General features: G+C 33.2%; 1 protein-coding gene and 1 pseudogene across 8 annotated transcripts in view; both read left to right on the top strand.

The window, feature by feature from the left end:
• The window catches only part of LOC141554868 (pleiotropic regulator 1 pseudogene), a 52,186-nt pseudogene extending 44,082 nt beyond the window's left edge, over positions 1–8,104 (top strand).
• The window catches only part of UNC5D (unc-5 netrin receptor D), a 770,467-nt gene that overhangs the window by 65,440 nt on the left and 677,444 nt on the right, over positions 1–27,583 (top strand). The gene's annotated exons all lie outside the window — the stretch shown is intronic.

Raw genomic sequence — 27,583 nt, forward strand, 5'->3', positions numbered from 1 at the left:
ACATAAATATACATGCATAAATGTCATGCAGAGACTTTACAATTAATATTGGTTTTCTGTCAGAACAGAAACATTGATTTCATTGGAAAAGACAATAGAGGGGAACCTCCTGAAATTTTCATCTGGAATGCATGAAAGGACAAGTCCTAATTATTGACTTATGCAGGGGTTTTAAGATCTGGTATTGAGAGCTATGAAAATTCAGTACTTAAGAACAATAGAAACAACCTTTTCCCTACCAATTTGATTGTTAACTATTTTATTAATTAAATCACATCTTTATCATGGCTTTATTTTCCCAATCTATAAAAGAAGTGTATATTTGTGTATAGAAAACATATAAGGTCCTTTCATATTCTGAGTCTAAATTTGTGATATGTATATATATATTAAATGTTCATAGCTAGAATCTATATATGTATGCACATATAGATAAACAGATGTATCTACATATATAATGCATGAAAACCTCTGTCATATAGAATTTCGAATACCATGTTATAGGGTATGTAGATATAGATTATGTAAATATTATAACTCTATACCAGCTGGGCTAGGTCACAGCAGGTAAGACCAATTACCATGGATCCTATTTACAACTCTCTTGTCAACTCTAATTATTTCTTTAAGATGATTTTTTTAATTCATTAAAGTTACTATATGAATTTAAAAGCTCAAATCCTGCTTCATCTACAGGATACCATGTTGACTTTGGTCAAGTCCCTTCATCTTTCTGAGACTCCACTTTTTCATATATAAAATGGAAATGATAAGTTAATTATCCTGTCTAACTCAAAGAACCATATAATTTAGAATTGGAATCATAATGGAAATACTTCATTCACAAATGAAGAAACAAATTCCTTTAGAATAGAGGGGATATGTCTAACTCATAGAATTATAGAAATTAAAACAGAAAGGAAATTTGCAAGCCATATAATTCAAACCCTTCATTTACAAGTGAAGAAACTTGGGCCTTGTAAGATAAAGTGACATATTTGAAGCCACATTGGTAATAAGCATCAGAGTTATGATAAGAGCCATAGTCTTTAATGGCAAATATATGTTTCTGCCATATAGTCTATACCATGTGGTTTCTCACAGGTTATTTAGAATAAAGTATTTTGTAAATATTAAAGCACTAGATAAATTATTGCTCTTAAAAAATTCAGATTGAATTCCCTAATTTTTATATAGTGGCTATAATCTAGTCCCAAGGTCTCCTTTATCTACTCCATTTCTTTCTTTCTAAGTGGTGGACAACCTTTCCAGAACTCCAGCAATATATCTCAGAACAAGGAAGCTATACAATGTAATAGAGAAAATGTTCTGGATATGAAACATAACTCTTATGCTTATTTCTTTGATCTCACACAGATATTTTCCTGTCTAGATTTCAGTTACTTTATCTAAGAAATAGGTACATTTGTCTAATTTATCTCTCCAATTCTTTTCTATCTCTAACCCTGATAATCTTATGAATCTTGCCTGGAAAATGATAGGAGAAACAGGAAGAGGTACACCCCAGAAAGAGCTTCAGGTATATAGAATGTCTATTCATTCTTACCTTTTCAATTCTATTCTAAATTAGGTTTAATTAGTAGGTTTTCTCAGTTTTGGCACATTCCTGATATTTATTATTCTACCTGATGGTTAGATTAGATTAAATTAATGAAAATTATAGTATTATAGAATTTATACCTAGAAAATAATTAGATTAATTAATTAAGAATTAATTAAGACTTAATCCAGCCCAGAAGATGTATCTTCTGAACTTCAGGCCAATATAATAGAGTACTACCTAGTTGACCCCAGTTACTATATACATTTTGTACAAAGCATTGTGTTCCATGCTAAAGATGGATTTTTTTAAACTCTTACCCTCAGAGAATTATAATCTGGTGAGATGGGTGATAGTAGTTGGTGGCTTACATGTTCACAAATAAGCAAATACAAAGTAGGTACTACTTGCAAGGAATACCCAAATTCCTTCATTGGAGAAAGAAAGACTTTGCAAAAACAGAGTGGAAGAGGACATATAGCCCAGAGAATGGAGTTAGCTTGAGAATGATTTGGCCACTTGGAAGAGATTCACAAAGAGATGTGAAACTTTCAACAAAGACATAGCCTAGATTATCCTATTCTATAATAGGCCACATATATTACTATCCACACATACACATGCTAGCCTATGAGTTCACAGTTAGAAAATGCTCTAAGCACAGTAATTCAAAAGATGCACTGGTCGTAAGAGGTGTGTTTTGGGAAAGAGTGGAGGACAGTGGGAGCTGGTAAGTTACTAGGAGAAGAGGACATGATTAGGAAAAGAAATAATGAATTTGAAGGATATTGGGCAAGTTTTGTAAGAGGCAGTTTTCTCCATTACCTATGGGGTTGATGGAATTCATTAGCAATAGATGATGATAGAATATCTGTATATTCTATCAGTGAGGGAATATGGGGTTAATTGAATCTGAAAAAGGGCTAGATCCACTAAAGAGCTGAGAGCAAAGGGAGTAGTGATGTGAAATAAGTCTTTTTTTGCCTCATAAAATGGTCTGGGTTAGATAGGAATTCTGAACATTGTCTCCTGATTTTCTCAGGGGCTAGGCTCTGTCTTCTTTTGTTGGCTACCTATCTTAAGGAAACATCAGTCACTGGAGGTTGATTAAGGCTAACTAATGTTAAGCTCTATACTCCCTAAAAAATAAAACTGGTAGCTTGTCTATGTTTCGATATACAGTTAGGGCAATTTCAGCCACCACACAGGTTAATTGTAGCTTTTGCCTAGAAAGATTACTTATCTATTTTGGGGATCAATATTGTGAGTTAACATTGTACATGATAGTGATTGTACAGCAGCTGTTATTATTTACTCCCTGAGCTTTAATGTTCACAACTGTAAAATAAAGACTGAACTAGATGACTTCTGATGTCCCTTCCAAGTCTGAATCTGTGTTCCTATGTCACATCAATGATCCTTGAATCAACACAGCTGGAATATATACTGTCTGTATATCTTCTAATCTTGTTTCCAGAGTAACAAAAGAACCACCTTAAAAAAAAAATTACAACTGAGCATTTATGCAAGTGCTATACCCTGTTCAATCAGCATTTCATCCTCAGAGGTAAAGTCATGTTCTCCAAACCAACATTGTTTTTCAATTAATTAAAATCAGTTAAGAACAATTTAATTGAATGCAGTCACAATCACCATAAATCACTATGATGACTTGCTGTCATTCCAGCCCTTCTGCAAACCCCTCTTGTGGCACAATCCTACACATCTTACAGGAGTATTCAAAATGTTTAACTAGGATGATATAATTGTCAAATATGTAATTGTGCTTTTACTGCCACTATCATTCACTGCTACTTGAAAATGGCAGGTCTTACTGCTCTAGGCTTGGCACACATTTAAGTATCTGTCCAGAATGTGGTCTTTGCTGAGATCAAACAGCATCAGTTTTCCTCAGTGACTTTAAAGTTTAATGCCCTATGTATCAGTAAATGTCTTCCTTTCGCTTCATGCTTCATTTCAAGTTTGGAAAGAAGGTAGCTTACTTCAGATCAGTCTGCGGAACTCAGAATCATTAGGTGTGGAAATTGGATACAGAGAGCTTTTGAAGGGGCTAAGGAAAGGGCTTGTCACAATGGGTAATATTTTAAAATGCAATTTTACAGATAGAATAGCCTTCAGAACAATTGATTAGTATTTCTGAATACATGTGAACTGAGACACAAGCTCACTTCTGAAAGATAGCACCAATGGAACGATTCCTTCAGTAACAAAGGAAAGTCTTTCCTCTCCCTTCTCCTTTCCTTCTCCTTTCCTTTCTTTTGTCACTCCTGTTTGGACACTATGAAGACTCCTCCTGCTAATGAGAGCTTCCATTAATATTTAATCATTACCTAATTGTTCTTCACACTTTAGTTTGATTTCCTGAGTAACTGCCTTATAGTTTCCTTCAGGTTTTCCCCACAAAAGAGCCTAGACATTTTCCCTTCCATTTGACTTGTTTGATTATTAAGATTAAATTATCAAAACTGTTGGATTCTATATTCAGATAACTAATTCAACTATTCAGCAAATATTTACTAAGGACCTGTTATGTGCATGGCATTGTGCTGTGTGCTGTGAATTTAAAGACAGAAGATGGAAAATTCTCCACCTTTAAGAAGCTTAATTTGTGAAGTATAAAAGGGCATAGGTTGTCAGTAATCATCTCCTTAATAGGACTACCTTATTGATCACTATGATTAGTTCAAAGTTACTTAGCTTGCTTAGTACTGGACTCTTCTCAAGCTTTTAAATAAATTAATAAAAAAGAAAGTAAACTTACCATTTAGCATCAATTATATTAAACTTCAATTTCTTCTCAATATTGGAAATAATTTTGACATATGTTTATTATGTTTAATCCCAGCATTTCAAAAGATCCAGCCCCACAGGATCTAGCAGGCAATAAGTAACTATTAGGGTCCTACTATGAGTCAGATACTGTGCCAAGTACAAGGGATACAAAAGAAGGACAAAAAATAAAGAAACAAAACAGAAAAATACCCTGCTTTTAAGATCTCACAGTTTTCTCAAGGAAAGAATATGCAAAATAATTGAGTACAAACAACAATTATGTAGGATAAATTGGAGATGATAAATGGAAGGAAAGGGCTAGCTTAAGGGAGATCAGGTAAGGTTTGGTGTAGAAGGTTGCTCATGAAGGAAGCCTAGAAATCCATTACACAGAAGTAAGGAGGGAGATAATTCCAGGTATGGGGGACAGTCAGTGAAAATGCATGGAGTTAGAAAATGAGGTCCTTTGTTCAAGGTACAGCAAGTGGTAAAATACCTACCTGGATATCAATGATATTCCAGCAAATATTGTGTATCCCTCTCTCATCATTTAGAACATGGTTCATGGAGATTTTTTCTAAGTCATCAAGCATAATGATACTTTTAAATATCAAAAGGCATTTTCACTGTGATTCTGCATTTGTCTCTGCTGAACTTCAGTAACCAAGAAACATTTGAGCATATTGTATACTGCACATCAAATTTCCTCTTCCATGAAATGAAAGAGAAATATGTCCCATGTGATGGAAAATTACTATAATTATCCCATTCATATTGGAGTGCCATGATTGCTCATAGGAAAAAGAAAAGACAACCTTTCAAGCCAGAGATGGCCAGATTATTCTGATCATGTTCATATGACACTGCTTCTTGGTGAGTTTTTACTAAAGTTTTCATTCACCAAATAGCTGAATGGTTCAAGTGACAAACAGCTGTTCTTTGGGTTAGATCTTGTCTTGTAACTTGCCTTGTTCAAATATATTCTATTATCAGTGACCCTTCCAGGTAATATTGGAGGACCATTTTTGATCATTTCTGAAGAGATATTAGAAGACTCATATGAATAAATGTCTGCATTTTCTAGAAATTATAGATGGATGATATTGATACCAGCTATTCTCCAAATATTCATTCCAAAGTAAATCTAATATGATTCTGGTTATATTCAGAAATATAGCATGTGGTAATAAAGAAGCGGTAGTTCCATTGTACTCTGCCTTGGTTGGAACATGTAGGAATATTTCATTTATTTCTGGGCATTACAATTTAGGAGATACATGAATAAGCCAGGTAATGGCCAAGCACTATTCAACAGAATAGTGAAAGGTCTTAAGTCTAGGTCATAACAGGATAAATCTAAGGAAATGGAGATGTTTCACCTGAAAAAAAGAAGCTTCAGAAGGAATATGATAATTGTCTTCATTATTATTTGTCATTCATTATTAAAATATTATCTTGCTCCATTTGACATAAGAAGATACAACCAGGTTCAATGTGTGAAAATTAAAAAGAAAGAAATTTAGAAATGCCATAAAGATAACAAACAAAAACAAACTTTCTAATCATTACAGCTGACCATTGACCTTCCTTGAGAGTTTGAATTGTTCTTCACTGCACATCTTTAAGCAAAAATTGGATGATCAATAGTAATAAATACTATAGTAAGTTTTTTCCTTGGATGAGGCTGGACCACGAAGCTGTTGAGATTCTTTTTGATTCCAGAATTATATGATTCTAGCATAGTTTATTAAACCTTGTATGTGGACTTAGAAAAATCACGATTATCACTTGTACACAAAAAAGAGTTTAGTAAGAGCATCATCATCTCAATACAAATTCATTTCTCGTTTTAACTTGTTAGACTGGTAGATATGGTGAATAGTAATTGTAGCAAGGCATGTAACATATTATTGTGGCACTTTTAGGGACAAAGCAGAAAATGAAGGCAAGTGGTGATGAAATAATTTACTAGATTTGAAGTTGTTTGGGTAACTGTATCCATAGAATACTGTTACAAATGCTAATTGAACAGACTAACAGTAATAGTGATGTCTAGTAATATGTTAAAAGGTCTCTATTTGGATCTGTCTTCATCAAAACCAATATAACTTGGATAAATACATGGAATATTTATAAAATTTGCAGATGATATAATTTTGGGAGTGATAATGAAGATTGATGACTAGGTTAACATTAAAACAATAAAAAAAAAACCTAAAGGCTCAGAACAAAATAATTTATCACACTCATCAGTTAATCAAAAATAATTTTTAATCCCAGAATGGGGAGTGTGTAACTAATATTAGAGAGAGTGAAGCTCCTTTAATAGGAAGGTAAAGTGGTTTGATCTATAGTGTACATTAAGGATATTGTTTTGGTAATTATATAAGGGTAGGAAAGAGATTTGGGAAGATTAGAAATAGGGAAACAATTAGGAAATCATTTCAATTGCCAAACAAAAGATTTATAAAACACAAATTAGTGTTTTGACCATTTGAGTAGAGAAATTGGGAGCACTATAAAAGATGTAGGGAATATATGAGATAGGGTGAAGAAGGATGAAATTAGATGTCAAGAAGTAAGAGATAGGAACCAATTCAGGAAGTAATATGAGTTCTTTTGTGGGTATAATGAGCTTGAGATATCTAAAATTCAATAGAATATTGAATGGAATATTCGAATGGAGATATCCAGAAGAATGCTGAGGTAATCCAAAAAGTGATGAGGGTATGATATTGAATTTATACATCATCTGCATGAAGATCATAAATGAAAAGTAAGTCCTGATGTATTCAACAAAAGAGTTAAGAGAGTCATGACAGAGAGAATTAGGACATTGATGAGGATCCTGTAGAAGTGATTGAGAAGGATTAGTCAGGCAGGCAGAAGGGATCAGGAGAGATCAAATTCATAATAACCCAGAAAGGACATCGGGTGTCCAAAAGGAGAAAATAGTCAACAATGTTAAAAATCACATAGGGCCAACAGAGATGAGGATGAAGAATGAGAAAAGACAGTTGGATCTAATAATTATAAGACTCCTGACAACCATGTACTTGTGAAGTTAGAAGCAAGATTAAAAGGAGTTATGAAATAAATACTAAAAGCAGAGACATAATCTTGATGAAAAATATATGTATAATCAAAGCTATGTTTGTTATTTCAATCACAATGTTTGTGAAAGTTGAACTATAAGGATAGCGGAACACTGCCGAATTGATGCTTTCAAATTGTGGTGCTGGAGAAGACTTTTAAGGGTATTTTGATGTCCATACATTAATACTATGGCATATGGATAACAAACAATAAGAAAGCTACATATAGACAGAAAGATTAACACAGAGAGAGAGAGAGAGAGAGAGAGAGAGAGAGAGAGAGAGAGAGAGAGAGAGAGAGAGAGAGAGAGAGAGAGAGAGAGATTGAGAGATGGATGAATTGGTCTATGGAAGGCCTAGCTCATATAAGAACTAATTTGAGGTGTTGATTGGAAAGTCAAATACTGAAGCTTAAATACTCTGGCCACTTGATGATCAGATGAGATTCATCAAAAGTTTCTTGACGGGAAAGATTAAAGACAAAGAGATTGTTTAGGACAAGACAGATAAATAGTATCATGGAAACAATGAGCATAAACTTGAATAGACTTTGAGAAATAGTGAAAGATAGAAGGTGTTGGAGCACTATGGTCCATGGGATCCCAAAGGATCAGAAAGGACTGGACAAAAAGTAAACAGGAGATAATAAAATAAAGAGAAAGTATGAAGGCATTTGATTTCAAATAAGACCATTTATAATAATTTGCCATTAATTAACAATCAAATAGGACCATAACAAACATCACAGATCATAGAGCCAGAGTTTCCAGAGATCTCAAAAGTTATACAGGTCAAGACCTTAATTTTATGGAGAAAACAAAACAAAATTGAAGACCAGGGAGCTTAAGGTTGTTGCCTAACTAGACCTAGAGCCAAGCTCACTCTTTTAATAAATATTATTGCCAAGATTAGAACCTTGCTCCTTAGACTCTATAAGTAATCTCTCTTTCTATTTAATATACATTTATTTATCTCCTATTTTGTACAGGTATTAATGGCTCAGGACATGTAAATGGCAGTTAATATTTGGTGCAAATTCAGTGAAAATAGACAATTTTCTTTATACTGGCTTGTTCAGCTAATGCAAAATGTATGGAGATGATTGTTTCATTTATTTTTTTTTTAATTCTCAGTATACTGCTTACTCAATATTTTGGAAGAAATTGGATGAATTCTCATAACTATAAAAAAAGTGTTTTGCACTGTTATTTGATTTAATGATTCTTGGACATTTGACTTACAGGATGCTTAATGAGAATCTAAATAAAAATTAGTCCTAAATCAAATTATTGAATATCCTTTTTTGTGAATAACACTTTGCTATGTTTGCAATATAATGTGGAAATAAGGGACTGTTATTATTTTTTTTTTCTTTCTCCCTCCCCCCTCCTTAACCATTTTTAAATATTTCCCTTTTGTCAGATGAGTTAACAGCATTTGGGACATCTAATTGACAACCATTTAATCACTGAAATATAATGTATAATCTGTTATCTAATGTTTTCAAAGAAAATGCCCCCATATAACACAAAATACCTATACTGACTTATAAAAACCTTACTACAACTTTAACATATAATTTTAGAATCTTGTTCTTGAATGATCATTATTATAATGGACTTTACAAATATTAAGATCTAGTCAAATCTCTTGTTTTATAGTTTAATTGGCTCTAGAGCTATCAAATGCCTTTTTTTTTTTTTTTTAAGATTTCTCAGCTGTTTGATAAGCAGATAGAGGTAGGAGCAGTACTTAGGTATTTTAAGGCACAGTGTTGCACTCTTTCTACTTATACCAGTGACTACACTGTCTATGAGTATAAGTCCCACTTTTAATAGAGTTTCATGGACTCCTATTTGTCAGTGGTTGGGCTGTTAGGAGATACTAATTGAGAAAATATATAATGATAAAAGTTTGCTTTGTTTCAGGTACAATTTTAAACTTTACTTTTAAAAATATATAAATGTAGATTGAATTCAACAAACATTTATGGGATGCCTACTGTTTATATATATATATATATATATATATATATATATATATATATATATATATATATATATATATATATATATATATATATATATATATACATATATATATATATTTTGTTAATCACAACTCTCCCTGTATATGTGCAAAAATTAGTAGTACCCATATTGTGACATAGTATTTAGTCAGTCTACAGATGGTAGGCTTGCTTATTACTCACAGTGAGTCATTAATAAGATGGCTAGGGTACACATGGATTTGTAGACTTCAGAGTCCAAGCTGGGCAGGTTGGAAACATTGTATTATACCATGCTGCTTCCAAATTTTCAAGTGTAGGGTTATTCTGCATATATCATTCAGTATTTTATAAAACCATTCTCTCTGCTGCAAGCCCATCTGTGAGAAGTTACCCATTTGGAGCTAAATAAGCCTCTCCGTGAATGGCCAGATGAGTCTGCCTAGATGTCAAAAATTGTTAAGGGCTTATAGTCCTAACTAAAGTGTCAAAACACTTTGAAAGAGGGCTTTTAGTAATGCGAGTGACAAATCACCTCTGACATAACTCACAGAAGGAACAAAGCAGTGAATCCATTATAAAGCTTTGAGAACTATATTTTGGTGACTTTCAAAGCCGGAGAAAAGAAGCTCCCACTTGGGAAAGAGTTTCTGCTAATTGGCTTAGTGGCTTTGAATGTCAGTGGTGATTCTCAGAATTTGGCCATTGTCCACCTGACACCACACATTCAATAAATGTCAATTGAATTATATAACATAAATATATATGGATATAAAGAATTCTGAATAATAATAGTTAACATTCATATAGCACTCACTATGTGACAGGCACTGTACTAAGCACTTTGCTTTTATCTCATTTGATTTTTACAGAGAGGTGCTAGCTATGATTATCCTCATTTTACATATGCAGAAACTGAGGCAAAGGGTAAGTGACTTTTCCTGGGTAATATAGCTAGTATGTTTTTGAGGCTGAATTGGAACTGAGGTCTTACTGACTATAGATTCATGTTTCTATCCATTTAATAATCTAGCTTTCTCAATATACAATGTAATACATAGCAGTGCTTGGTACATTATAAGCTCTCAATGAATGTTTATGTACTCATTTATATAAATTGTCATCCATCCATTCTTTGCAATACATCCATTATGGTGTTCTGTGTCAGAATGTGTATACTCACATATGTGTAGATATAGATACATAACACATATATATATATACATATACCTATAAATATATGTCTATACACATTTATGTCATATATATATATGTTGTATATATTCTTATATACACATATATTTTTGCCCTTTGGTGTCCAAAATAATTTATTTGTAATCTTAGGTCTTGATAAGGAAAAAACTTCTATCTAAAAGATATCATGACCAAGGCTCTCCTCAAAGCATATCTATCTACTCTTTCCTTTGGCCTCCAGAGAAATTTGGTGATTTCATTTGGTCTTGTGTTATCACTTCTATATTGTCAGTGTGAAGTGGCTTAAGTTTAAGGCTGTAGTGTCCTAAGGTATTCAGTCAGGATGATAAAGTACAAATTTTTCCCTGTAGTAGAAGTGCAGTCGCATCATTACTTGCTATTATAATTTACCTACAAGACCAACTCTAATGTCTCATTTATACAAACCTGAGCATGTATTTCCCCCTCTCTCCCACAAGCCTTGACATTGTTGACTCATTACAGTTTCCAAGCTGTATTTTTAATTTGCTTTGCTGCTTGTCAGTAATAGACCACATTTTGTTTTCCTTGTTGCATGAGCTTCAGCCAAGAATTCTGAATGGTTGAATGTGAAACTGTCTGAATCCTTGAGATAATAGGCACTTGGATAAAGGGAGGATTAACCTCCTTCCTTCAGTAAGGATGTATATTTCCATGTGGAATATGGTGCACTAGGATATGAATTTCTGAGATTGTAAAGACCTTTATCCCTTGTGTCCAAATAGATTTTCTGCCTTTTTCTATTTGAAAATGGCTCTATACTTGAAAGAATGACCAGATCCTGCTGAGACAAGATACTCTTAAGTTAAAGATAGGAGTCAAAACAAGGGTCTTTATTGATCCCATTGTGAATGGAGCACTGAGAGAGCCTTTTCCAAGGAATTATCCAGGGAAATCCTGGGTTGTTCACCTTCTTCCAAAGGGTTCATGCAATAAAAGGTAGTAATTAGATAACAATATGCAGTTTGCTTTCAAATTATAATTGCTCTATTTAATCAACTCCTAGTGATTCAGGACCTGATTGTAGAGTAGGTGGATGATTCAAATTTGCCAAATATCCTCCTATCACTTTCTGTCTATAAACCATGAGTCATTTTTCTGCCCATCTTAAAGTAGATAAAGAACTAGGGTTAAGGCAGGATAGGGAAGAAGTTAGATTTCATTGGTGGTGATGTTGTTGACTAAAATCTTTTACAAAAGCTTTCATTTGAGACATAGTTAACTAACTGAATAAAGTATATTTAGGATTTCTTTGTAAAGTCTTATTGCCCATGATTATCTTAGGATGACTGAGAATTTTACAAAGAAATATTTTCCTCATGATATAGGTAAAATTGTATTTAATATATTGTACTTATGATGAAACATATGTTTAGATTTTGTTGCAAAGATAGTGACTACACAGAATAATCTTCCCACATGAAACTATTTCTCTGCTCAAGGATTTGTCCCCAGATGATATGAATCCAATAAAACATTCCATTGCATTGTATAACATAATTTATACAATCATTTCCCAGTTGATGGGCACTAGAGATTTTTCAGATATATTCAAGATATATGCATAAAAGTAATTGCAGTGTCCTTTTGTGATTAAGAGAAAGACCTTAACAGTTAACAGAACATAAAGATAGGCTTTCATTGGAAGAGTTGACTTGAATAGAATAGTTTTCAAGTACAAAGGAAAACCCATTCAAAGACAGAAATGATATTTGATATTGTGTATGAGTGATTATAAATAAGCCAATATGACTACTACACAGTGTAAAGAGGGGAAAACAACATAAGTAGTTAATATTATTGATAAACAATAGATAAACGATGTTAAAATATAGGTGTTACTTATATATCACTCATTCACATATATTATATTATTATGATGTTTATAACTGAAGATACTGATCACTAGATGTACACAGCAAGACAAAACAAACTTTTTGCTCCATCCTGAGAGCACCATTTGACAATAGAGAAGGGGGGAAAATCACAAGAGTCTACTACATATGTCAGTAACTATGCTAAAGTAATTTACAATTATTTTCTCAATTAATTTGAAAATGCCATTTTTGTTGAAATAACATTCTTCACATAACATATATTGAAATGGATGAATAAACTATAAGATAAGAATTGAAATACATTTTCTTCTTTTGGTCATAAATAGATGAAATTTTCATCTTTATTAGAAGTGTAGTTACTATGACTCAGTGTTCTTCCCAAAGTAGAAGAAACATTTATATCATCTAAGCAAATAATCTTCCCCTCTCTTTTAGGTTTGACCATAATTCTTAGCACTCATTAAAAACAGAAGAAAAAAAAAAGGCATCTGTGGTGGAATAGAAAGCACATGTTACTAAGAAGAAAGAGATTTAAATTTTAGAATTAGAATTGTCTCTCTTTAAGTTACTTAAATTCAAATGCAACTTAACTGAACAAACCCCATTAGCCTGGTTTTTCTTGTAAAATACTTGGATATTTGGAAACACCTAGATTGTAGGTTGAAAGTTCTCTACTGAAAGAATTATAGAATCTCAGAGTTGGAAGATATTTTATATTCCATCTTCTAACTTGCTTCCTAGTGTAAGAAGTCCTTTTTTTCTGTTATGATATAAATACAGTCATACTGTAATGAACAGAGCATTGGTTTTGGAAGCCATGAATCTGAGTTCAAGTTACAGCTCTGCCACTGTCCACACATCTGACTTTAGGCATCTAACTTCTCTAAATTTCAGTTTTCTTACATGCAAAATTGGACCAGAGGCAGCTGGTGCTTGATGCTGGTGCTAATAGTATCAATGACTAAAATAAATGTTCTTAAAGAACATTCCATATCTAATGTTATATGAATTTATGTTTTGCTTTTGTTTCCACAAAATGCTCTCTGCAATGGCAATAGCTTCTTAGAATGAAAAGTAGTGTTTGTTAAGTGTATGTCATACATGCTCACCTTTCCAGCTTCTAAAGATTTTTCTGTTGTAGGCATTTTTGACACCTTATACTGGTTGTATCAATCTGTTGCTTTCACCTAATGGATTCTTGGAATCCGAAAGGGCAAGGAGGAAGGGTTGAAAGTATATTTTAATCCCCTCTTTGACCCAGTGTTCTTATTTGAGCATTTGATAATGATGTGAACAGGGAATAAGTGGATGTTTATGCCCTAATTTGCAATGCATGTTGTGTCTGCGTCTTTAAATAAAGTAAAGGTTAATATGTTGATTTCCTATTTATAGTTAAGTTAATGCTTTTAATTTCTCCTAATCATGGCACAAGGTTTTGGATCAGTCTCTATGATTTTTTAGATGATCTTTCTAATTCACTATAATGTTTTGATGAGTTTAGTACTCTCAGATGAGGCTTGATTGGCAGGCTCAGGAATTTCTATTATTCTAGGCCATTATATAATGCTTTATTTCAGAACAAATATATTAATCTATATCTTATTCATGCTCAGGTTTGATTATAAACCAACCTGGTATAAAAACTAATATCTTGATAAGTACTTCTATAGACATTTCAAAGTAAGAGCCAAGTGTGAGAACTAAATGAAAGGCATAAGTTCTTCTTATTTCCAATGACCTATGATTGCCAGGGCCCTATGACTTCTGACACAAATGTAAATAGAAAACAGTAAAAGTTGAAAAGAATTGTCAGGGATGTGTCTCTTACTGACCTCATGACAGAATCATCACAGCCTAGACTCTATATATTCAATACATAGGACTCCAGGAAAATTATAGTAGCCCACTGTACAAAACTTTTCCTGGAAACACTTAAAATACATTTATCTAGTTAAAGCAAAAGAGATTCCTAGACTCCCTTGACTTCACAAAAGATGTCTTACTAGGACTTTTTTTTTTTCCTTTTTCCTTCCTATTAGCAAATTCATATAGGGCTCATAAAGGAACTCCAATCCAAAGCCTAAACTATATCTAAATGAATATGTTACATACAGGCAGCTTCAAAGTAGAATAAATTTTAGTATCTGATAAGAGGTATTTACAGCGATTGATTCTGTTCCCATTGTTCAACTTCCCTGATCCCTGATTTGGCCTAGGCACCTTAGGAAAAATGATACACAGATTTTTAATACATAGATTAATATAGAGCATTGCATGTGGTGCTGAAGTCATTTTTATGAATGTTCCCCTTTTTTTTTTAACAAATAAAAGTTATATTAGGTTAGGGGTATGTTGTGAAAGAACCATAGCCCAGAAAATTAAATATAATTAAAATGTTTCCTAATAAGTCAAAATAGTTACCATTTCACCATGTGGGCTCCAGGTATGTAATATATTATAGTTTGTCAATTATTTTTTCAAATATTTTTGATGGCAATTTAGCAATCATATTTATGGTTCTTTTTATACATTGAAATTTAATTGATCTGGGCCTAGTGATATAAAGTATTTGAGGGAAGCTAGTTACTTTCCTATCATATCCTCATTTGTATTATTTCCTAGTTTCTGTTAAATATTCTGTTTTATTCGTCACAGTTTAAGAAATCATTGCTTTTTCTGTATTTTCAACTAGCTGTTCAAGAGCATATTGAGATTTTCTCACAAGTAGTGAGAAAAGCCAATCCAAGTCTCCATGGATAGGCTTTATGAATACCTGCCAAAGATATTGAATTAAAGAGGAAATTCTAACTTATGACACTAGTTGAACTACATAGACTCTGAAGTCCCTACCAACTCTGAATTTCTATCATTTTACTTACCTTTAAAAATGCAGTATAGCCATTACTATCTTACATAAGTTTTACATCTATCTGTCTTTCCATTTTTCCTTTTTTATATATTTTGTGATTAGGGAGTATGATAGTACATATTTATTCTTGGTGGACAGAAGACTAATGGTAATTATTAATAGGACAGACATTGCTTTTGTTTGCTTGTATCATGCACTATGTAATTGTACTCTTTGATATGATTTCATGAAAGTAGTGATAAAGAACTATTTTGGTTCTTTTTCTCATTTACATCATCTTTCTCAAAATTAATTTTTCTCCATATGGGTCTACCATTTTTATTGAATAGCATCCATGCAACTTGTTTAGTCTACATCTGAACCAATTCAGACTCATCAACCCTTAATGGACATAATGGGACAGAAAACATGAATTCCAAGTGTCTTTGATCAAACAAAGCATTATTATCAAACTTTAGGGAATCATTTTTTCAGGCTCCAATTCACTGCCTATATTTCCTGAATTCCACATGACTTGTTTTTCTATGTCCCTGTTCTGTTTCTTTCTTGTCTCTCTAAACAAGATGTTTTATATTGTCAAGCCTGATTTCAAATGAAATATTAGTAGGCTATTTGCCCAAAAAGTTTTGCACTATTTAGATCAACTCTAACATTACTTCAGGAACCATTCCTGCTTCATACTACACTAAATATTTTTAACTCAGTTCACTCTTCCAGTCCAAACTCTTGCAAGAGTTTGTGGCTCTCATCAGCCATAGAACATCTGGGGTCTGCTTTTACCCTCTATTCTCTTCCTCCAGGTAGGAGCAGAATCTGTTTTCTTCTTTCAGTTGCATTCCACCTTAATGATTAAAGTTGGTGGTTGTGGCTTGTGGTTATTGTGTGCAAAGATGCACATTCAATTAAATATGTAAAACTAATATTCAATATTATACAGGCATGTTACTTAATGAAAATGAATATTGTATGATGAAGGGAAGTTGAAAATTTACTCGGATTTTTCTATCACATTAGTGACTTGCCTGTTACTTAAAGTGAATACTAATTAATTCAGGAAATGGCTGATAACATCCCACACCTGCCCCTGTGTGGTGTTTCTGAAATAGGCTATTTTCTTTTAGAAGCTGATTTGTTTGTATCACCCTATCATCATGAAAAGAATGCTTACTTCTGAACTGCTCAAGTTTCTCAAAATGGAAGCCAACCTTAGAAATCTTGGAAATCACAGTTGAAATAAATCATGATACTAATTAAACTATCAAAATACACAATAGATAAGAGAGGAAAGCAGAGAACTAGAAATCAGGGCTAGTTCAACTAAATAAACAACTATCTAAGAATTCACTAGCATAGCCTATTTATTGGTAATGATGCCTAATTTAGTTGTAATAGCTAGTATTTATCTAATATTTTAAAATTTATAAAATGTTGTGCATATATTATCTCAATTGACCATTACAACAATCATGGCAAATAGATGCTATTACTATACCTATTTTCCAGACGAGGAAACTGAAACTTGCTCAGGTTCTCAAATCAAGTCAGTTTCGGAGGTAAGATTTAGTTCCAGTTATCCTAAGTTCAAGTCTAACAGTCTTTCTATCAAGCCACCCAATTGACTCTAAATAAGCCTCTGAACTTAAAGGTTATCAGACTAACTTAAGATCAATTAAGCAAACATGTACCACCTGTGCAATAGAAGAAAAAATGAAATGAATGACTTTATATATGCAGTTTAAATTCCTGAGTATATTAGCATTTTTAAAAAAAAAATTCATTCATCTCAGTTACTCTTCATATTATTGTGTGTCATTGGGAAAACGGGGGGTTATCTCTTGTCAACAGAACAGAATGGATGGTCATTTGAAAAAATAAACTCAGAATAGGAATTGGGAATGGGGAGATTCAGGGATATATTACTTGAAGGCAATGAGATTATTTGGGGCACCATCAGCCAAATGATAAAGTAGAAGTCCAAGTACAAATGCAACTCAAAGGTCATATTGAAAAAGAAGTAATAAAGAACTTGTAGAAGGTATGGAGTAGGTCAAGAACAAGAAAAGGAAGCAAACATCTAATCCGGGTGAGTAATGGTTTAAAGATTAGACAGAAAGGAAGAGAACAATAAAGCAGTCATGCATATTGATAATAAAGAAAGTTCTTGACACCTAAATCCTTGATATTGTCAAATGGTTTAACTTCAGAAAAAATATATATATTTTTTTACCAGTAGAAATGACATCAAAGAGGAAACATAACTATCTATTTTGTTACTGTAGCCTAAGGACCATGCGACCTATCCATTTGACTTGAAGCTAAAACATCTAATGTGTGTTTTCTCTCCCATTAAAATAAGAACTCTTTGAGAGCAAGGACTCTCTTATTTTTCTTTTTGTATCTCCAGCCCTTGTTACAATGAGTGCTTAACAAATGCTCCACTCATTCATTCCTTTATAGGCTTCAGAATTCATAGATTTAATGATTTATTGAATGTTCATATAGTCAGGAGTAAAGATAGTTACACAAACTAAAGGCTCAGGCTAAGACCGGGATGGATTTTAATTCTAAAGCAAGGTTTTGACCCAGATGCCTCCCTCTTATACATTTCCTACCAGGAAAAGGATCTCCTTAAGTAGCATGCAATATAAGCTCATTTATTATGGCTCTGTGACATGTCAGTTAATTTTTAAGTTGTCTAATTTGTCTCTCTCAATGATTATGGTGTCTCTTCTTATGGAAGTAAAAACATTTCTTTCTTATTCAGCTATCATTTTGTTTATATACTCTGTGGAGTCTTATTGGAATAATGGTACACATTGAAATTTGATGAAAAAAGTAACTAACATATAAAAATTCTGTTTGTGAAATGATTTCCATTGCTTCTTTTGCCTATTTGTCTGAAAATATGAAGCTAAAAGGCACCTTAATAATCAAGTGGTTCAATCTGTTCATCTTACTGAAAAAGAAACTCAGTCCTAAAGTGGTTAATGCCTTGCTGACCATTATTTAGAAAGTACCAGCAAGAATCAGGTCCTTTGACTCCAAAGCCACAACTCATTATACTTTATAACATTTCAGTGATAAACATTTGACTGCCTGGCAAGGTTTCCTGCCTAAGAAAAGTGGTTTTTTGTTTGTTTTTGTTTGTTTAATTTTGTCTTTACTGTGTAAATGTCTATTTTGTACAAAATTCATTTTTATGTTAGATTGTAGGGGAGAACTAAACTGCTTAATTGATCAAGACTCTTCTTGGAAGAGACTGTCTGGGCTCCACCTACAGCACTTTAACCTTCCCCAATCTGCAGTGATAGGTGGAAAATGACAATATGAGTTAAAGTTCTGAGATCCCAGATGGTCAGTTGGTTTCACAAGTACACTGTTGCAATAATCATTGTTAGAAGTGTGAACTAAGAGACTAGGATGTTTTAGATGACAGCTCTTCTACTAACTACATGAAAAATAATTCACAGAAGATTAAGATAAGAGGATCTTTGATGGATTAAAGGCTATATTTCTGTGCCCCCTCCCCACCCAGTGAGATTGTGAGTTTGTGGGTGAATACAGTTCTTCATATATTTTAAGGACATTTAAATATCAGAATTGTCTCTTTCTTTTTAATTAGTGGGATAACAATAGAATTTCTTTCTGTCTGCCTGACCCTAGGGATGTGATCTTCATTTGATGTGTGTATATTAAAAAGAATGTTTAAAGTCACTGAAGAGAACCATTGAACTCTTTTTCTAATAAAAGTTCTATTTATTTTCAGTTGATGTTTTAGTAGTTGTAAATGAGAGAATAATGTTTGATTCTTTTAAATCCTTTCTGAACACAGAAATTTCTTCAAAATGTATTCTCTGTGTATAATGTTGAGAGACAGACAGAAAGTGGAAAGAAAGATGGAGATAATCAATGTGCTCATGTCTGTACTTGGGAAAGACAATTAGCAAATTTATCATTTGGGATTCTATTTACTTGCCTTTTATCAAGCCAAATCATTTGTTTGAAGTGCTTATGAATTTCACAAATGGACTCCAGATTAATAATTGTAGTCAGGACATAATATGTGATTTAAATTATCGTAATTCACAATACAGGTATAAAAAAGTACCACAATTAATTCATGTATTCTTTGTTTTTCTTACTATTTGGTTAGACTGATTTAGCTGTAGCCCATGTCTTCAAGGCAGATAAACTGATTATGAGATGAAATGTTGATGTAAGACCTCAGATATCAAATTTTAATTTAATAAGGTCAGTCTGTCCCAAAGGGTTAATTTTCTTCCAAGGCAGTCAATCTCTATCCAGAGATGTATTTTCTCTTTCAAGACACAAGGGCACTGCTCTGAAACATCCCTTTTAAGGTGAACTGATTCTTTCACAATATATTTCTTGGGGTTTTTGTTTGTTTGTTTGTTTCCCCTCCTTAGATTAATTTCTCCTTGTCTCTTTCTCTATCATTTTTTTGTTTCTTTCTCTGTATGTCTCTCATTCTCTATCTCCTTATTTCACTTTCTCCCTGCTCCCTCTCAACTTCTGTTCACTTTAATATTTTTCTTCCTTCCTCTTCTTCATACTTTCTCTTTGCTTCTCTTTCCTTTTTCTTCTTCCCTCTTTCCAATCTCTGTCTCTCTCTACTCCTTTGTCTCTATCTCTCTCTTTCTGTAACTCTGTCTCTGTCTCTGTCTGTCTATCTGTCTGTTTCTTTCTCTCTCTTTCTCTGGTATTTGGGTTCATCTTTATCCCATGCATTTCCTGATAAAGGCATTTAAGTTATTTTGTAGAGACAAATAAATGGGGTTCTTCTATAGTGGAGATTTCTTATATTTTATGTCATTAGCACAAAGGTGCCAGGAAGCTGAGAAGCTGGATTTTTTTTTTTTTTTTTTTTTTTTTTTTTTTTTTGGTTCATGCACAGAAGATTCATAGTGTTGCGTTGGGGAGAGTGATTCCATAGGAGAGTCAAGGCTACAAGGCAGTGGGGAAGCAAACAAAGAGTGTTTCACAGAAAAGAAAAAAAAATAACATTGCCCCTTCACCACAAAAAAACCAGAGCATTTCCTGGACCACAGAAGATATGTAGAAGAGAACAACAAAAGAAAGGCTAGTTATGCTTTATCTCATTCCTCCAAGAGATCATCAGGAGAGAGGTGACATTTAAGGAACAATGTAAAGCTGTGCATTTTGCCACTTCTGTTATGCTAGCTAGAAACTCACAGTCTAGCTAACTAAGAATAGAAACCATATATATCTTGATTTATATAAAATTGTACCATAAAATTTCTCCTCATTGATGGCTGGTTATGGGTCCATAAAATATATTATAAAAAGAGCTCTCAGTGTCCAGTGGGCCTTATTCATAAGATTGATAACCTGTGGGTTAAAACTTTTGTTCTGATTTTTATTTATAACACTAATAAAGATTGTTGGAGTAGCTTCTGAGAAAGTAAAGTTGGACTCACCTACCAATTCTCTATGGTAGGCTCTGTAAACTCCCTCTTTAGCTGTAGAGAATACATCTTCCTATGATGAAGAGAATTCAGAAGCAATTGAGATATCTCACACATTGCTAAAGAAATTAGTCATATTGTAATACACTGAGAACCATATGGCAGAACCCCAATTCAGCAATTCACCTTTCTTGTCACACCTTATCAAATAGGAACTTGAATCAATTTAGACAGTGTCTGTGTATGCAAAAATGGAGAAATGAATGTGAGATGTTTGAGGTAGGCAGGAGCCTAGAGGATATCAAGTCCTATCATTTCATTTTAGATGGGAAACTGAAGCTCAAAGATGCTAAACTAGTTGCCCATGTTCACATGATCAATAAACTCTACATGGCAGTTTAGAACTTAATTTTCCTTGTTCCTACTCTGATATCATTTCTGTTCTCCCACTTTAGGGTAGAATAATGACTCAATCTTATAGTTTCTTTGGAATTGACAACTACCAGGTGAAGAAACTAACTACAGAAGCATATTGCCATCTTCTCTGCAATTTACAATCCTAGAAAATTGCTAAGAGTATTGAGAATTTAATTGACTTTCTCAGGATCACAAAGTAAGTATGTGTCTGCGATGGGACTTAAACCCAGGTCTTTGAGATTTTAAACAGCTTTCTAGCTATCTTACCTGACCCCTTTTAAAAGAGGAATTCAGTGAAGGGCTTGAAAAGTTTTTTAGTGTTTTGCCTAACTAGTACAGACTCTCCAACTCTGCCCTGCCTAGGGAAGTAATCTTCATCTTCTTAGGTATAATAATCAAATCAATAAAACCAGTACTTCCAGAAAAGTCATGCAAATTAAATTTCCTTTTGGCCAACTCATTATATCTTAGATTCATCAAACTCAAACACCATCTTGTGTTCAGCAGCTTTCATGAGTTTCCTCCTATTGGGACATAAGCATGGAGATAGCAGAGAGAGCCTAACTTTTGTATTTTTGTACCCAGAACTTAGAATCATGTCTGGCATATATTAAGTACTTAATAAATAAATACTTATTCTCTCACTCATTCATCACATATTTATTCTGAAAATTTGCTTTCCCCTTTAAGAGCAAATTCTATTCTCATCACAAGAGGCTTGAACATTCTGGTAAAAGGAAGTGTAGGTGAATGTCAGTATTCAAGGTCAAGCATTAATTAATTAATCCAATAAATATTTATTAGCTTCTCTGATGCATAAGAAACCCAACCCCCAGACCTAATCAAGTATCCAGAAAAAAAAAAAAGCAAAATATACAAAAAATTATGAATATTACTTTCCTGGAAGTATTTCAAATCTAGTAGGTACTAAAAATAATATGTTTTCTAAGCCATAAAGAATTGGAATTTTTATCATATAATGCTTTGGGTTGGCATAGGGAAGACTCTGTGACATTGTGCAGTCAATGTGATAACTTGGGGGTCTACTCTTGTACTTTCTGACCCTGGGCAACTTGCTGAACCTGTAGGCAATTAATTTTCTTAAGACTAAGTTGCTGAGCAAATCCTGATCTATAATGGTAAAAAAAAAAAAAAAAAAAAAAAAAAAAAAAAAAATCTTCATTGGGAGCTATGTTGATAAAAAACATTTTAGCCTTCACCTATATTAAATGAGAAAAGTCTCATGATTTGCCTAAATTTTTTGTTGTTGCTGTGTTGTTAGTTTTTACTTATTTTCTACCTTGGTACAATCATACCAAATGAAAATGATAATGACAACTTACATATATATGGTGCCTCCTTTTAGCCAGGCACTGTGATAATAAGTATTTTACAAATATCTTCTCACTGATCAATTTTGATGAGTTGACTTTTTTCAACAATGATGTGATTCAGGCCAATTCCAATAAACTTGTGATGGAGAGAGCCATTTACAAACAGAAAAAGGACCATGAGGACTGAATATGGATCACAGCATAGTAGCTTTACCTTTTTTGTTATTTTTTTCTTGTTTTTTTTTTTCTCATTTTTAAAATTTCTGATCTACTTTTTCTTGTGCAACATGATAAATGTGAAAATATATTTAGAAGAATTATACATGTTTAATCTATATTGGATTATTTGCTATCTAGTAGAGGGGAGGAAAGAAAAGGAAGGAAGAAAAATTTGGGACAAAATTTTTCAAGGGTGAATTTTTTAAAATGTTATTTTTTATTTATTTTAACACTCATTGCTTTATGAATCATGTTGGAAGAGAAAAATGAGAGCAAAAGAGAAAAAAAAAACAAAGGAAAGAGAAAAATACAGGAAAAAAAAAAAAAAAAAAAGAAGTGAACATAGTATGATTTACAATTCAGTTGCCTTAGATCTTTTTCTGGATTCAGGTAGCAATTTCTGTCCAAAGTCTATTGAGATTGCTTTAGACTGAACCACTGAGAAGAACCAAGTCTTTCATAGTTGATCATTACAAATTTTTTTCTGTTATTGTGTACAATGTATTCCTGGTTCTGCTTGTTTCACTCAGCATCAGTTCATGTAAATCTTGCCAAGCCTTCCTAAAATCGGCTTATTCCTCATTTTTTATAGAACAATAATATCTCATTACCCAACTTGTTCAATTCCCCAATTGATGGGTATCTACTCAATTTCCACAAAAAGAGTTGCTACAAACATTTTTGTACTTGTGGATTCTTTCCCCTCCTTTATGACTTCTTTGGGATACACACTCCATAATGGCACTGCTGGGTCAAAGAGTATGCACAGATATGCCCTTTGGGTATATATAGTTCCAGATTGCTCTCCTGAATGGTTGGATCATTTCACAACTCCATCAATAGCTCATTAATGTCCCAGTTTTCCCACATCCCCTACAATATTTATCATTATATTTCCTGTCATCAAGGATGAATGTTGAAAACTATTTTGCATATATTTTGAAACTAAAAACTATTATCAAAAATTTTAAAAATAAAATAAAATATTCCCCCTAAAAACAAATATCTTACTTAATCTACTCAATGATCTTTGAATGTATCATATTATTATCCTCACTTTATTTGAAAAAACTGAAGTAATTAGAGGTTAAATGACTTGATCAGGGTCACACAGCTAGTAAGTATCTAAGCCAGATTTGAGTTAGGTCTTTCTCATTTCAGGCCTGCAACTCTATCCACTGTGTCATCTAGATAGCCATGCCTGAAATATTTTATTCAATAGAATATTACATTCAATACTAAGGGACTATTTTAGGAAAGACAACAAGCTAAAAAAGAAAACATGTTAACATGACCAGGATCACAAAAACACTAGAGATAATACCATAAGTAAATCCATTGAAGAAATTATCCATCTTTAGTTTGTAAAAGAGAAGAATATGACCATGATCTCTATTTTCAAGTATTTGAGGGGATATCATTTAAAAGATGGATATGCTTAAAATGTTGGAACAATGGGCAATAATTGCAGAGAGGCAGATTTTGAATTGATATAATCAATACATTTTATACCATATAACACTTAGACCTTTCAATTGCAAAGAATTGATTGCCAAAGTTTCCTAGTGAAATCTGGATAATTGTTGGAAAAAGTCCAGGATGACTTCTTGATCAGTTTTGGGCTGGGCAAGATTGGTGACTTCTGATATTCTGGTAAACTCAGATAGTTAGTAGCAGAATTGGGGCTTAAACCTATGAAGTTCTAAGCAACACAGCTAATGAAGAGTAGATTTAGGTCTTAAAGCCATGTCTGCTGATTCTCTTCTAAAGTCTTTACTACTATGACATACTATGATGTATTTCCCTTACCCTCCAATGCTGTTTTTGATTAGTTCATGTCACAGCTGAAAACAGGTTGAAAATACTTATGGTACCTTCCTCCTCCCAAGGGAAATGATGAAGTAGGTGGTAGTCCCAGAAGGAGGAAAAAAGGAGAATCATACTAGAAGATGCCACAAAAGTGATTTCACATGAAGAGGTGGTCAGAAGGAAAGAGTTTGGACTTAAAGGAATAAGAGCAGAGGCAAGAGCGAGCAAAATGACTCAAAATCAGTTCAAGTTCAAAAATGACTGAGCAGAGACTTCTGCATAATTCCATGAGCTCTATCTGCTAGGCAAAAGTAGCATCATTCCATTTAGATCTAATCTAGATGCGTTTCTGCCAGAGCACTATCATTTCTTTAGAGTGTTTGAAAAACAAAATACATTTAGGCTTCTAACCCTCCGTCTGAAAACCTGAAATATACATAGGCTTGCTCATATCATTCAAACTTTGATTACCATAGAGTGGTGGAGCTGGGGGCTGTAATATAAAAACCTATAAAATTGAACTTGATATGAACCATGACAGGCCTCCTTAACGTGCTGATGCTCTAGCTTTCAAGTGGAATCTTTCACTGTATTACTCCAAATGTGGATGAAGTGATAAGTGAATTTTAAAATGATTGTATAAGTGAAGTGCATTGTCATTCTGTAAAGCATTTTGCCCTGGGGGATCAGAAAAAATAGAACAGGCTCATTTCCTTTCTTCAAAGTGCCTAAGGTTTTAGAATTAGAAGAAAGTTTTTTTGGATATGTGTGTGTATGTGTGTATTTGTGTTTATGTTCGTGTGCACTGTTGCATTTCTTATAATAAAGTATTTTTGTTTCAGTCCAGACTATTTGACAAATATACAAAGGAATACGGTGGAACAGGAAAGAAGAGATAGAAGAAGAGAGAGAGAAGGAAAGACAGTCAAACAGACAGGCAGAGACAGAGATATAGGGAAGAAACTATAGAAAAAAGGAGAGAAGAAACATCAATTTAGAAACTGAGGGTATGTGAAAATGCATTCCCTGTTTTACAGGTAAGCATACTGAGATCCAGTGAGGTGAAACAGGTTTGCCAATATCACATAGTTATTAAATATCAGTGTTAAGCTTTGAAGCCTAGCACTTTGCATTCAATTTAATGTTCTTTCTATTTTATCAGGGAAGAGCCAATAAATTGATTTATGCGATAAATTTGGAGTAGGGATTTGAGAAGGGACAAGAAACATCAAGGGAGAGCCAGAAAGAGGATAAATACCAAAGCTCAAAAAAAAAAAAAAAAAAAAAAAAAAAAGCATAAGAAGGAAATAGAGGAAGGGGAAGGTAGAGAAAGGCACAGAAATAATGTGAGAAGGAAATAATTTGCTAAAATCTATGTATAGATCTATTTGGAATCTATCTATAGATCTATTAAGCAAAGAGAACATTGAATATTTCTTAATTTTTTTTGCCCCCATCAGAAGATCACAATTTCTCATTTAAAAAACAAATGATGAAATCAGCTTGGGAATAATCAGAAACTTAAATACTTATTTTGGGTAGAAGACTATTTCTGTCTATTCCTAACTCACCATGAAGATTTAAGTTTGTGTCCCCTAAACTCATATGGCAGCCCCAGTAAAACTTAGACTGTAATTCATAAGTGGATCATCTACCCTGTGATGGAAAGGCTGGTTTTCTAATTCATACCTAAATGTTCTAAAATTACCTGAGATATGAATGACTATAATGACCAGACCTTTAAATCAATAAGTATGTAAACTTTTGGGGGTGGAGCTAGGAAGTTGCTTGAATTCTCCCAGTTTCTCTCAAAAACAACATGAAACCCAAGCCTCTGAATAGAGTCTGATGGAATAGAATTATTCTCCAGCTCAAAATAGATTGGAAAACCTTCAAGAAAGATCAGTATCACTGAGATGAAAGGGGTTTTCAGCATAGCTCAGACAGATACAGGAAAGATTGTGAGAGGGTCTTAATCACTGCCCATCAGCAACTGAGGCTCTCAGTCCTGGCTCAGGAGAGGAGTAGATCAGTGAGGCATCCTCCAGTCCTAGCTCAAAAGGTAAATTCAGAGAAACAAGGCTGTTTCCTGGAAAAAGCAGATAAATCTACCTTCAGCAAACACAAGAGGACCCTCTGCTCAAAGCCAAGTCTCAGAGCTACTCAGGAAGCTTGGGACAGCTTCCCCTTTAGTGTAGCTCAACCATAAAAGTAAAAAAGGGGAAAATACAAAAAGAAAAGGAAAGGAAAGGAGCAAGAAAAGAAACTTTGACCATAGAAATTCTACTCTAGTGACAGAGAAGACCAAAACACCAACTCAGATGAGGACAAAATATAATGAACTGAGGATGAAATCTCAGAGTGATATGAATTGGTCTCAAGCCCAAAAAGTCTTCTTGGAAGTGCTCAGAAAACACTTCCAAAGGTAAATAAGAGAGGTAGAACCAAAAATGAAAAAAGAAATGAGAGGTATATAAGAGTAAGAAAATAGATTGGAAAAGGAAGGCAATTATTTAAAAACTACAATTGTTCAAATGCAAAAAATAAATAAATAAATAAAAATCCACTAAAGAAAACAATACCTTCAAAACTAGAATTAATCAAACAGAAAAAGAAATACAAAAGCTAATTGAATAAAATCACATGTTAAAAACTAGAATGGGGCAAATGGAAACTAATGATTGTATGAGACATCAAGACAATCAAACAAACTAAAATCAATGAAAAAAATAGAAGAAAATGTAAAATACCTTAGTGGGGAAAAAAATCCTACCTGAAAAATAATTAAAAAAAAACAAAAAACAATTCTACCCAGTGGTCATAATTAAAAAAACAAAAAAAGAGCCTGGATAGCATCCTTCAAGAGCTATTCATAAAAACTGTCCAGATATTCTAGAAATGGAGAGGGGAATACTAATTGAAAGAATCCATCAATCATCTCTGGAAAGAGATCCCAAAAG

Source organism: Sminthopsis crassicaudata, chromosome 2 (assembly GCF_048593235.1).
Source record: "Sminthopsis crassicaudata isolate SCR6 chromosome 2, ASM4859323v1, whole genome shotgun sequence".
NCBI lineage: Eukaryota > Metazoa > Chordata > Mammalia > Dasyuromorphia > Dasyuridae > Sminthopsis > Sminthopsis crassicaudata.